This window comes from Thamnophis elegans, chromosome 6, assembly GCF_009769535.1.
Source record: "Thamnophis elegans isolate rThaEle1 chromosome 6, rThaEle1.pri, whole genome shotgun sequence".
NCBI lineage: Eukaryota > Metazoa > Chordata > Lepidosauria > Squamata > Colubridae > Thamnophis > Thamnophis elegans.
The window spans coordinates 74952259-74966198 of NC_045546.1; positions in this window are offsets into that span (position 1 = coordinate 74952259).

Here is a 13940-nt window from a genome sequence, read left to right on the forward strand (position 1 = left end):
ACCCACTGCAGAATTGGCCAGATTGTGCAAACTATCCAAGAAAGATATCACAACCACATCTTGACATGTGTTAAGCTTGACCTATGCAAGACTGTACCCCTCAGAGAATTTAAATAGAGCCACATTGGTTAAATGCTATAGATTTGAGTTTCCTGTAAAATCTGTTTGGAATATCTAGACCAGTGATCTCCAACCTTGGCAACTTTAAGACTTGTGGACTTCAACTCCCAGAGTTCCTCAGCCAGCAAAGGAGACCACTGATCTAGACCACAATAATGATAGTGAATTCTTAGGGCAGCTGGGAAGCAGCCCTGTTTGTATTGACACCCCCTCACCTCCCCCACTCCAGTGATGTTGTTATGCCTTAATAGCACCATAGTTCTGGAAGTCCCTAATAAAATTCACAGTAGAACAATTGGGGGTGGTTTTTTTTTAAAGTTCAATCAAAATATTATAAAGCAATCAACTATTGCGTAAGGATTTTGTTGATCCTGCTTCAGCAGATGGCTGCACCAGGCTGACTTTGGCTGGTTTGAAAACTATGCAAGGTTGATTTTGGTTGGTATGTGGATTAGAAGCTACCAAGGAATTCCTTAGTTGTAGAGTAGATTGGGAAATCAATGTTAGAACATCATTTGTCGGCTGTGACCAGGGGGCCCTTTGCCCAGGTTCGCCTGGTGCACCAATTGCGACCCTATCTGGACCGGGAGGCCCTTCGGATGGTCACTCACGCCCTCGTCATCTCAAGACTGGATTACTGTAACGCGCTCTACATGGGGCTGCCCTTGAAGAGTGTTCGAAGACTCCAGTTAGTCCAGAATGCAGCCGCGCCCACGTCACACTTATCGTCACCCACGTCACACCTATCCTCCGTGAGCTGCACTGGCTTCCCATTGGTCTCTGGACACGCTTCAAAGTGCTAGTCGTCACTTATAAAGCCCTACATGGTATCAGACCTGGTTACTTGAGAGACCGCCTCCTGCCAATTACCTCCCTGAGGCCTATAAGATCCCACAGATTAGGCCTCCTCCGGATTCCATCTGCCGGTCAATGTCGGCTGGCGACCCCCCCCCCCCTGGGGAGGTCCTTCTCTGTTGCTGCTCCAGCCCTATGGAACGATCTCCCCGTGGAGATCCGGACCCTTACTACCCTTCCGGCCTTCCGCAAAGCGACTAAGACCTGGCAGGCCTGGAGCTGTTGAATTTGTCCAGCCCCATCCTAAGTTGTGAATGTTGTGGATCTTTTAATATTGTCTTGTTTTTGTATGTCCTTCCCTTCCCCTTTTTTACTTCTAAGCCGTCCTGAGTCTCTCTGAGAGTGGGCGGCATACAAATTAAATAAATAAATAAATAAATAAATAAATGAATGAATGAATGAATGAATGAATGAATGAATGAATAAATAAATAAATAAATAAATAAATAAATAAATAAATAAATAAATAAATAAATAACACAACTTTCCTGAAAAAGGAAATAGCAAACTAATTCTGTAGTGCAGCCCAAAGGTTTTATAAGCTCCAGTCAAAGGTATCTTTAGCTTTATATTGGTATTGATGAAAATATTGTCCAACTAATCTGTAATATTTGATAAGAGCCAACACAGCAATATGTTTATTTGCCTTTAATAAATTTTGGATGAAGCATAATGAAAAATTGGAATGATTATGTGGCAAACAAGTCCTAGAATCAATGGAACTAGTATGAATTTGAAGGAAGGCAAAGGAATAGGAGCATGACAGCAGTTCTTAAATGCTTTCCATTATCTACAAAGGTAGAATTAAGTCCAATACAGGTAGTCCTCGACTTACGACAATTGAACCCAAAATTTATGTTGCTAAGTGAAACATTTGGCCCGGTTTTATGATCTTTCTTGCTACGGTTGTTAAGGGAATCATTGTAGTTGTTAAGTTAGTAACATGGTTGTAAAATGATTCTGCATTTCTCATTGGCTTTGCTTGTCAGAAGCTCACAAAAGATGATCACATGTACCTAGGACACTGCAATTGTCATAAATATGAACCAGTTGCCAAGCATCTGAATTTTGATCACATGGCCCAGGGGATGCTGCAATGGTTGTAAGTGTGAACAATAGTCATAAGTCACTTTTTTCATTGCCGCTGTAACTTTGAACTCACTAAATAAGTCTAGGACTACCTGTAGGCTAGTTATGGGACAGTTATCTTGTCAGGCCTGCAATTATATTCCTTTTAGAATTTTGGCCTGCCACACTTTCTCTTATTTCATTATGCTGTTTCATTAGTATAGTTGATGGGAGGGGGGAATAGACAGGAGTAGGATTGTGGAATGTATTGTTGTCATTCTTTACTAGAAGCCAAGGTCATCTTTTGTCTCCGCACTTTTACACCTGACCGGAAGCAGCTGGGTGGAGATGCCAGCGTGGAAGAAGATTGGACCATGTGATGGATTGTGGGTGTGGGGACAAGATCATGAACTTTTAACTGGGTGGGATTCTGATGTAATTTCCAGAATTGAGATTTTCATAGCAATGTGCTAAGATGTCTGTGTTATTAAATTGGAACTTTAAGGATCGTTTTGCCTTGGACTCTGATTTAATTCTACATGATACTTGGAATGCTGACATATCTTAAATGTTAGAGTGGTCTGAATACATTACATGGGCTAGAGTTCTCTTCATTCCAAACCTTCACATGGAGACAATTAACCTTCAGTCAGAATGGAGGAGGCTCTGAGATGCCAGCTAGAGGTCGGTCATGATAGTTTTCAAGGTCTTCTTGATGTTTCTGTGCTATCAGCTTATGAAATTGTTGCTCTGAATCCCCTTAATGTTATTTTATTGCATCACTACTCATGGTCTCAGTGAAGGCCTGGTACCGCTTTGAATATCATGAAAGCTCCTGGCATTGTGATAGGATTTACTGAAAGTCCAGTGAGCCCAAACCTGATTTTGTTCATGTTTTTCACTGGAAAAAAAAAATCAGTTAAATGCCACATAAACATAACCTGTAAACATGCTGCATATTTTAGCTAAAGGCTTGATTGATTAGATTTCCTTCTGGTATCTTCCAAAGGGGCAAACCCCAATGATAACTTGGCAACGTACATTATTATAATGACCAGTTTAAACAAAATCTTTACCATCTGTTCTGGTATTCAGCAAAGAGAGACTGATTTGCAGTTGAAAGAGAAATAGGAAGTCAGAATGAGGCTCCTCCACGTTATTCTTTAGAACGTTTTTAATGGTATTGAAATGATGAACAAAGAATGAGAGGCTTTCTAATTATGGTTTCGAACTCGCCAATTTCAGGAGCTGTTTTTGAGGGTCACTGCTTTTGTGATGGAAAACTATTGGAGACCTTGGAAACCAATTGCAATACATGTTTCCTTTCATATAATATATTTTTAATCAGCCCAGTGCTGATTAATCTGCCGATACGTCTTGCTTGAGATATAGTTTTTAGCCAATGTTGCTTCTCCACAGTTATTTTCTCTATATTTGAGATAATGGTTTAATTTTCTTCTTAGAGAAGCTTGACAATGGCAACATTTCATTGCATCTCAAATGTCAAATTTCAAGTATTGCATTTCAATGTTTTCCAATTTTCCATGTTTTGCAATATTTGCTAAATAAGAATTTGACTTCCCTTAATTCATTTACAATTTCATTGCCAGCTTCTCCATGAAATTGTTGCTGGTGGCAACAAATGGTGTATGGCTTGCCATGCCTGTTCAGTTCCTTTTTTCCAAGCAGCCATTTTGATTTTTTGAAATATAACTTCCTTCCGGAATGTCTGTGGAGATTCTTAGTAATCCAGGTCATGGTTATCCCAAAGGTCCTTTCTTCTTCTTCTTCTTAAGCTTCTTAGGTGAGAAGTGAAACATCTTCAAAGAAAAACCAGAAAGTCCAGTTGCCTCTTCAAAAAGCACCTTTGGAATAACCTTCTTCCATTTCCCCCCATTCAGAGGTGGGTTCCTACCAGTTTGCACCTATTCGGTAGAACCGGTTCGTCAAATCTACCGAACCGGTTAGAAGAGGTTCCACCAGTGGACCCGGAAAGCAGGCCACACCTACAGAAGAGGTTCCAAATTTTTTTGAAACCCACCACTGGTCCTTGGATAGGATTATTCTACACTATCATGCTCCTATTTATAAAACTCCGTGCCTCTGTGAAAGGTAAGGATGACTACTGCGTTTGTGGTGCAATCAGAACATTGCGTGTGTTGAAGGTGTTTTAACGCAAACCAAAGATGCCTTTTAAAAATCATATTCTTATGCATGCCAGTGCTGTGTGTGAGGTAATTTAAGGTGGTTCTGACAAGTGTCGTCGGCATCTTCATATCCGGTCACATGGGCGGCAAGCCACTCCCATCCGGTCACATGGGCGGCAAGCCACTCCCACAAAGGAGGCCACACCCACAGGATAGGTTCAAACAATTTTTGAAACCCACCACTGCCCCCATTGTAGGGTTTTTTGGGGGGGGGGCATAACAATGGAAGCCTGTTAATCAAATACTTTCTCCACTGTTCTTCAATAATGTGCAACTGCATTGATTAAAATTTGAAGTTCAACCATCAAATACTAGGGAAGCAATCAAAGGGTGAAATAATTGGAGAAATCAGTTAGCAAACGTGCTACTTGTAACCAACAAGGAAGATTGTAACTCCTTCCAAGTGTAGGAAGGCTGGCTGTGTCCAATTAGATTGGATTTGCGTATTTTTCAAGTCTGGCAACTTTAAGATGTGTGAATTCAAATCCCAAAATTCCCCAGCTAGCATGATGGTCCCTCTTTTAGTCAGACCTTACGCCACAAAGGGCTTTCAAAGTGATTAATTGCACTTGGAAGCCAACAAGTAGCCAGTACAGTTTGTGAAGTAGCAGGGATAGTTGTATGTTCTATGACACAGCCATGTCTGAGGTAGTAGTTATAGCTGTCCTATGTAGTAAGCGTTACACTAGTCCAATTGAGAGATGACTATGAGAGATGACTATAGGAAGGTCCTTCCAGTCCAGGAATAGACACAAATGATGGACACAATGAACCTGTGCATAAATCATAAAAAGATCTCACTGAGGATGAGATGGCTTTCAGTGTCAAGCATAGCAATGTATCATCATTTTCAGTTTCAAGCTCTAGAGCAGTGTTTCTCAACCTTGGCAACTTGAAGATGTCCGGACTTCAGCGAATGCTGGCTGGGGAATTCTGGGAGTTGAAGTCCGGACATCTTCAAGTTGCCAAGGTTGAGAAACACTGCTCTAGAGCAATGTTCTGTTGCATTGTATTATAAAGCCATACTATTGGAACACTCTAATCGGACTGAAAGGCACTAAAATAGGGTTCATTTGTAATAAATTGGTTGGAATGATGGATTTGACAACAGACAACCAAGGGTTAAATCCTCTCTCATCCATTAAATTCACGAATGACCTTGGAACAGAATGGCTTTTTCAACAAAACCATTCCAGCAGCTGATACATCTTCATACTCAGAGAGCAGTGTCAGATCCAAGTAATCAAAAGATAATATCTTAAAACACAGGTCCAAACAACATTGTCCCTTGTCACATTTGTGTGTATGTATGTGTGTGTGTGTTTGTGTGTATGTGTCTGATTTCCTGCCTATAAAATTGATGCCTCTATTTTAATTTTAATCAGCTAAATTTCTTCTGCCTTTTTTGTTGTTGAACAATTTGGATCAAATCTTCCTTAAAGCATATTTTCTTCAGGCTGGTAACTATTTCATCTCTCTTTTCCAGCTCTCATTTGCATCTTTCATGAGGCTACTTACCTGAATTTCTCAATTCTTTCTCACACGGCATCCTTAACAAACCAAATGAGCTTGCCTTTGGCTAAATTTCCTGTGCTGGGTTTTTTTCAATGCAGAAGACCCCTTTCCCTCCCTCAAAAGCCCTGAACACAGTTCACAAGTGCCATCTGCTGGTAGAAAGTATAAATTTGGGGTCTCTGAAGTTAGAAAAAACATGGAAGTGAACTACCGTAGTTTATACAGTGCAGATAGGAACATGTACTGTTTACTGATGAAATGTAACAATTCTTTATTAACCAGAAGTTTGGCAATTACTTCGACATTTCATTTGACATCACAACTTAGCCAAGCAATTAGATCAGTCAGTCTATAAAGCTTATAGAGGCAACAGATCCACTTTCTCAGCATAAGGAATTTCTCATCCCATCATCATTTTTGTTTTAAATAATTCTGCTTGACTGTCTCTTGATTCCAGCTTTTATAACCAAGGCCTTTGAACAAATGCTGCTATGTATTTTCACTAATTCTTGCTGATTTGTAAAACATTGTTAAGTGTTCTGATTCCCCTCATCCCACACCACAGCACGCTGAGCCAAAGATACTTTACGGAATTTATTCACAGACAGACAGGTCCTTGTCAGCAAACCAGCACAGACAGGCCTTGGCAGCAATCCAGCACAGAAAAGCCTTGGCAGCAATCCAGCACAGACAAGCCTTGGCAGCAATCCAGCCTGCCAAGCTAACACCACAGTTCTCCAACAGTAGTTAATGCGTTGACTTCTGCAAAAGGGGTGTGTGCACAAGCATTCCTTTTATAGTCTTGAGAGGAGCCTAATTACCACCAGCTGAGTGCAATTACCTCCTGTAACTGCGCAACTGTTCCTTACGCCTATTAGCTCTCTGGTGCCGGGCATCCAGGAACAACTCCCTTGGCTCCTCCCCACTGCTGACGTCCAGATCACACTCCCTTGTCTCCTCCCTACTGGTCCAAGGCTCAGGCACCTCCTGGTGGCCAACCAGCCTCTCTGCGCCCTGCTCGGAGTCGGAACCCTGTCCAGGGTCCTCCACATCCTCCAAAGCCGACTCATAGGGCTCCTCGCTGTCGGAATCTGGTAGCAGCTCCAACGGCTCCTGCTGGGCCACTACAGTTAAGTATTATTTTGTTTTCGTTGTTTTGTAGCCTGACTGCGAAAGTACTGCCTTTGAACCCAACCAGCAGCTCAAATCTTGATTGTGGATATAGTATGGGAAGATGTTCAACTGAACATCTTTGTCCGGCTTAATGTAATTCAGTGCCTGAGCCATGGTGGTGCAGTGGTCAGAATGCAGTATTGCAGGCTGACTCTACCAACTGTCAGCAGTTCAATCCTGACTGGCTCAAATTTGAGTAAGCATTCCATCTTTCTGAGGTTGTTAAATGAGGACTCAGATTGCTGGGGCAATATGCTGATTCTGTAAACCGCTTAGAGAGGATTCAAAGCACGATGAAGAAGTATGTAAGTCTAAGTGCTATTGGCATTGCTGTTCCTTGTAATTCTTCTTTCCTGCTCTAATGTTTTATATGAGGTTGAGCCTATGTTTCTATGCTCTATTGCCGTGGCATGAAGAGCCATTTGTCCCGAGGGCACGCGAGGCATTGCCCTGTCAGCTCCAGCGCATGCACGCACTGGCCAAGTGACTTCGGCCTTTATTTTTGGCCATTTTTCGCCTTCCAGAGGCTTCCCTGAACCCTCCAGAGGGTGAAAAACAACCCAATGCACAAACTGGAAGTTCAGGAATAGACTTCGGTTTGCGCATTGGGCCATTTTTTGCCCTCTGGGGGGCGAAAAACAGCTCTACGGGCAAACCAGAAGTCTGTTCCCGAAATTCCGGGTTGCCTGTAGGCCCGTTTTTTGCTCTCTGGAGTCTTCAGGGAAGCCTCCTGAAGCCTCCGGAGAGCCTCCGGGAGAGGACAGGGGAGGCCGTTTTCGCCCTCCCCAGGCTGTTAGAAAGCCTTTGGAGCCTGGGGAGGGCAAACAACGGGCCCATCGGGCACGCCAAAAGCGGGGGGAGGGTGGGGGTTCCACACGCTTGTGTGGGTGTGGATTGTGCGCATAAAATTATGGCTTTTGGCACGCGATGGGAAAAAGGTTAGCCATCATGGCTCTATTGTCTACTGGGAAGTGTGAGGGCATGTAGAATGGACTTTGCAATGCTCACAATATGGGTTTTGTTGTAGTGTTACACTAGCTAACTAACATGAATTTTCCTGTACTTTAATTTGCCTTATTTTTTTTCTTTTAAATGTTAATGTTGGCCCTAAACCTATTGTTATTGCCTAGCAATAAGAATATAAAAAGCCTATAAAAAGAATATAGAAACCAGGCTCTTACAGAAGTATTTTGTACATTGTAAATAAACACTTTTGAGCCCAGTGCTGGGATAACACTTGGAATGTATCTTTATGTTTTTCCCTTGCACATGTTTCTTTTACTTTTAAAATCAAATCAAACCTTTATTGTCAATGCACAACATGTGTATAATGAAATTGAATGAGCCTCCCTTGGTGGCTCTCCGAAATACAAAATGCATCTGAAACTCACTCCATTATAATGCCAGGAGCTCAAAGTTACAACGTCTACGCACGCCGCCATCTTGGATGGAATTATTTATAATTATAAGTTATAATAATTAATTATAATTATTCAGAATACAATGCTCTTTTCAATCCTGATGCTTACATGTTATTGGATGTTGAATTTTTCATAATGTAATTGGACACATCATTTATTCTAAAGCAATCAACTTTTACTATGAAGTCTCTTTGTTATGCAATCTACAGAGATAAATGCAAGTGACGTTCCACATTCCTTCCTCTAAAGGGAATCCTTTTTAACTGAAACATTTTAAATGATCAATTAAATAATCTTCCTTGTCTCAGTTGCCTATTTGGGGCCCAGCATATATGAGGCTTATAGCAATAAGTTATATAGGGCCATCAAATGAGAACACCTGTCATTTATAAATGAAGCCATTCTGGTGAAAGGTTTATTTCTGTATCTGGAATGTAGGTGACATGCTACTAAATTACCTACAATCAAATTTATTAAATCAATAAAAAAGCAATGTTTGTACTACAACTGTTGAATTTATTTATGTATTTATTTTGCTGCCTATCTCTTCGCAAGATGATTTAAGTTACACAATGATTTTGTACATACAGGTCAGGGAAAGATCTAAGTCAAAATCTAACCATGGGGTCATCATCTGTGGATTATAATACTTATCACGACATAATGCTGATTACCTACTTACTTCTTCCTGGTCGGTAACTCTTGTCTCCTGGTTGGGAAATGGACTTGTAAAGATTTTAAATGGAGCAGTTTGCCTACTGGTGGCCTTAGTTGGAAATTACTGGCATTGTACAGAGAGCTTCTCTCTTGCTGACACATCATAGGTCCCTTGCACCTTTCCATATTTGTGGCATTTCCAGGATTTTCTTTAGAGTGCGCATCTCTATATTATATTCTTGACTTTCGCGATTCGGGATTCAGTTGCTTCTTCATTTCTATTTTTTTTTAAAATTCAGTGAGACTATCAGGTTTCCAAATAGGATCCAAAAGTAAATCAGAATCCGAGACAAAGTATTGCTCAATGTTCCAATTTATTAAGAGAGCCATGTTGGTACATCTGGGAAAACCTGAATCTGAAAGCTTCACGGTTTTCCCCACCAGCTGAAAGTTCAAGATCTTGCCCCCACACCCACAAGTCCATCACATGGTCCAATCTTCCACTGCCATGCTGGCGGTTCCACCCATCCAATTCTGGTCAGGTGCAGAGGTGCAAAGACAAAGGATGAACTTGGCTTTCTAGAAAAAAAATTGTTATGGCTACATCCCAACTAACTCCGTACAACCCCCCCCCCCCACCCTTTCCATTTTCCCACAATAGAGAATGCAAAGTAGAATAATAGAAATTGTGGCAGGCCAAAGATCAAAAGGAAAAGATGGCTATAGGCCTGACAGGGACTGGAAGCTGAAATTCTGTTTCAGAGGTGGTTATTCCATTCAGACTAAGCCCAAAGAGGTTGACTCTGGAGCTGATAGAAGTCAGGGAGGGGAATATTGCTGTTGTGAGTTTTGAATTCAAATTCAAATACTTTATTTCGAGGTTCGAGGTTCACGGTTCATTTTATTTATATGCCGCCCTATTCCCAGCGGGACTCGGGTGGCGCACAAACCCAAGGAGGGGAAGGGAAACACAAAAACTACAACAAAAGGTACAGGGCATTTAAAACAACCAACAGCCACACAATTCGAGAGGGGAAGGGAACTCATCGACCCCAGGCCTGCCGACACAGCCAGGTTTTAACGGCTTTTCGGAAGGCCTGGAGAGAGGTGAGGGTCCGAATCTCTGCGGGGAGTTCATTCCACAGGGCCGGAGCCGCCACAGAGAAGGCCCTCCCCCGGGTAGTGGCCAGATGACATTGGCTAGTAGACGGAACCCGGAGGAGGCCAACCCTGTGTGATCTAATGGGTCTTTGGGAGGTAATTGGCAGCAGGCGGTCTCTCAAGTACCCAGGTCCAATACCATGAAGGGCTTTATTTGGCCAAGTGTGATTAGACACACAAGGAATTTGTCTCCAGTGTTGAAGATGTATACAGCATATACGCAAAGCAACAGATACATCATCATCATCAATCATTATCATCATCCCCAAGAAAAGTGGGAGATAAGGAGGATAAATAATACTAAAGCCATACTACATGGATAAATACACAAAGATATTAGACACCACTGTGAGAATTAAGTGTTTAGCAGAGTGATGTCACGAGGGAAAAAACTTTGTGTCTAGTTCTTTTGGGCATGCAATGCCCTATAGCGACATCCCAAGAAAAGAAGTTGAAACAGTTTATGTCCAGGATGTGAGGGGCCTGCAGATATCTTCTCAACCCTCCTTCTAACCCATGGACTATACAGGTCTTCTTACGGAAGGCAGGCTGGTTGCAACTGTTATTTCTACAGTCTTACAGTCCTATCTGTTGGAGTAAGTACCTATCCTATTCGGTTGCTGTACCAAACCAGACAGTATGGAAATACAAATTACAGACTCCGTAATTAGAGTTAGTTCAGAATGAGGCTGCGCGGGCGATATTGGGTGTGCCGAGGTACACCCACATTACACCTGTCCTCCGTGAGCTGCACTGGTTACCAATTGGTCTCTGGACTCAATTTAAGGTGTTGGTTATTACCTTTAAAGCCCTACATAGCTTAGGACCAGGATACCTTCGAGACCGCCTGCTGCCACATACCTCCCAGCGGCCAGTAAGATCCCACAGATTGGGCCTCCTTCAGATGCCGTCAGCCAAACAGTGTCAGCTGGCGGGCCCTCAGAGGAGAGCCTTCTCGGTGGCTGCTCTGACTCTCTGGAACCAGCTCCCCCCGGAAATCCGGACCATACCCACTCTCATGGCCTTCAGGAAAGCTGTAAAAACTTGGCTGTTCCGGCAGGCCTGGGGCTGTTGACCTCACGGGTGAGGTCCAGCCCCGACTAGAATGAATGTATGAGGGTGTTTGTTGTTTTTAAATTGTTTTCTTTTTATCGTTATGTGGTTTTTTTTCGTATATTTTTTGTAAGCCGCCCGGAGTCCTTCGGGATTGGGCGGCATATAAATATGTTTAATAAATAAATTAATAAATAAATTCCTCTGTAAAACTGTATCAATAGTTTCTAAGTAATTATTATCACTTGCAAAATCAATCTGTGTCTCGTTTCTGTGATACTGCTATAAAATCCTGCACCTTCTATGGACCATAAATTATACTCAGTAAGATAGTGTAGCTATGCCTTAGCACATCCATTCTTGTTGTGTCACTTTTTATGAGAAGACTATTGATCCACTGGTATTCATTCATTCTTAGGGAAAACCCATTGATCCATTGGCATGATTTATTTCTATGTTTGGCTTACTGGCCACTCCAATTGCTGATGACTCTGAGTGTATCTCACATTTGTAAATCAGCTTAACAATCTACGAGTATAAAATAAAATCAAAACTGTTATCAATGTATATAAAAGTTCTTGCAGAATTGCTCCACTGTACTGTTGCAAAATGCAAGGAACACCTCTTGCCGCTTGGTTATATAAAATCCCGATGGGAAAGAGGGAAAGACAGACTCAGAGAACTGAATTCAGGGATCAACACATTGGTGATTTTTTTTTTTTTTTTTGCTTCGAGATCTCCAGCACAGCCCTTGAATTTCTACCTTCAGATGAGTGGCAAGTCAGTGGAGAATAGAAATAAAAAATTCTCTCTGCACAACCCAAGGTTGAAGGGAAGGCAGAAGCAAATCTCTTGATGCATGCTCAAAGGGTTTACAGGAAGCTTTTTGAAATGTTATGGAAGCAAGCTTGAACTAGAGACTGCTAAAGGACAAAAACAAAAAAATGGAATGAAAAGAAATGGCTATAAGATGTCATGCTGAGATCACTTGTCATCCATCTCTTTATGCAAACAAAAAATTTTCACAACCTCTCTCGGGAAACTTGAAGTCAGGAGCCCTGATGTACACGAAGAGGAGACATTTACCTATAGACCTTCTGCCCACTGACTGCCAAGTAGGAAAGACTGCAACCGTTCTTTTTTTTTTCTGATAAAGAAAAATAAAGAATTTAAAAGTATGAAAACATTTGAAATGTGTGTTTTGAACTGAAAGGAGCTGTTCCAATCTGGTTGGTTCCTGCCAGTTCTAACCTCTTCTATAGAAGAGGTTCCACAAATCTACAGTGCCATTTAGAACCGGCTCCAGCTCCCTCCCCCTGCCTGTCTGCACATCATCAAGATGAAGAGCGAGAGGAGGAATTCTGGGAGTTGAAGTCCACAAGTCTTAAAGCTGTCAAATTTGAACACCCCTGTTTTTTTCCTAAAGAGTTAGGGATGCAAGGGTCTTATAACTTGACAGCTTTAAGATTGCACACTTCAATGCCAGAGTTGCTGAGCCAACATGACTGGAGGAGGAATTCTGGGAATTGAAGTCCACAAGTCTTAAAGCTGTCAAGTTTGAACACCCCTGGGTTTTTTTCCCTAAAGGGTTAGGGGTGCAAGGGTCTTGTAACTTGACAGCTTTAAGACTTGCGTGCTTCAAATGCCAGAGTTTCTGAGCCAACATTTTGGTTGCTAAGCAAGAGCGTTGTTAAGTGAGTTTCACCACATTTTACATGTTGGCCATGCCCACCCAGTCACATGGCTGGCAAGCCACTCCCACCCGGTCACATGGCTGGTGAGCCACTCCCACAAAGCAGGCCACACCTACAGAAGAGTTTCTAAAATTTTTGGAAACCCACCACTGTTCCAATCATACTGGAAGTGTTCGAAGTACATCAAAGGTGTTGTAGGCTCAAAACCGTCTTGTTTCAAATTCTACTCAAACTCTTCCACAAAAGTCTAACAACATTTTCAGGGAGGTAGAAACAACCGTTGTTGAACTTGAAGCTCAGAACATTTCAGAATTGAAAAGTTTTACATAGTTCTAAGGGAAAAATCGAACAAAACAATCCTCCCAGTTAAGAATTCATATTTTTTATAATCAGCATTCCAGAATCAGGAACAAATTACAATGGACTCTCTTGAGACTCTGTTTGAGTTAGACTAGACCAGGGGTCATCAAACTTTTTAAACAGGGGACCAATTCACAGTGTCTCAGATTGTTGGGGGGCCGGACCAAGTGAGTGGGCATGACTAGGTGGTCATGTGCCTGAGTGGGCGTGGCTATGTCTTGTGACTAGGTAGGCATGCCCAATTTAACAGTCCATTAAACCAGGGTTTCCCAACCTTGGCAACTTGAAGATGTCCGGACTTCAACTCCCAGAATTCCCCAGCCAGCGAATGCTGGCTGGGGAATTCTGGGAGTTGAAGTCCGGACATCTTCAAGTTGCCAAGGTTGGGAAACCCTGCATTAAACAATGCACACAAATTAACCTTTAATTTGTTTTGTTCCGGATTGGGGTGGTGGTGGTGTTTTATTTGCTTTTGTTTGCATGTTGCTCTTTTGGTTGACTTTTCCTTTGACTAGATCATTTTTTAGGAGTCTAGTGATCTACTTCAGAAAACTCAAGTTTTGCAGCAATTCTCAGTCCCAAGAAGCTTGAGAAATCTTTCTCTTTTCTCTCTCTCTCCCTTTTTTTCTCTTTCTCTCTCCCCCCCCCCCTTGTCT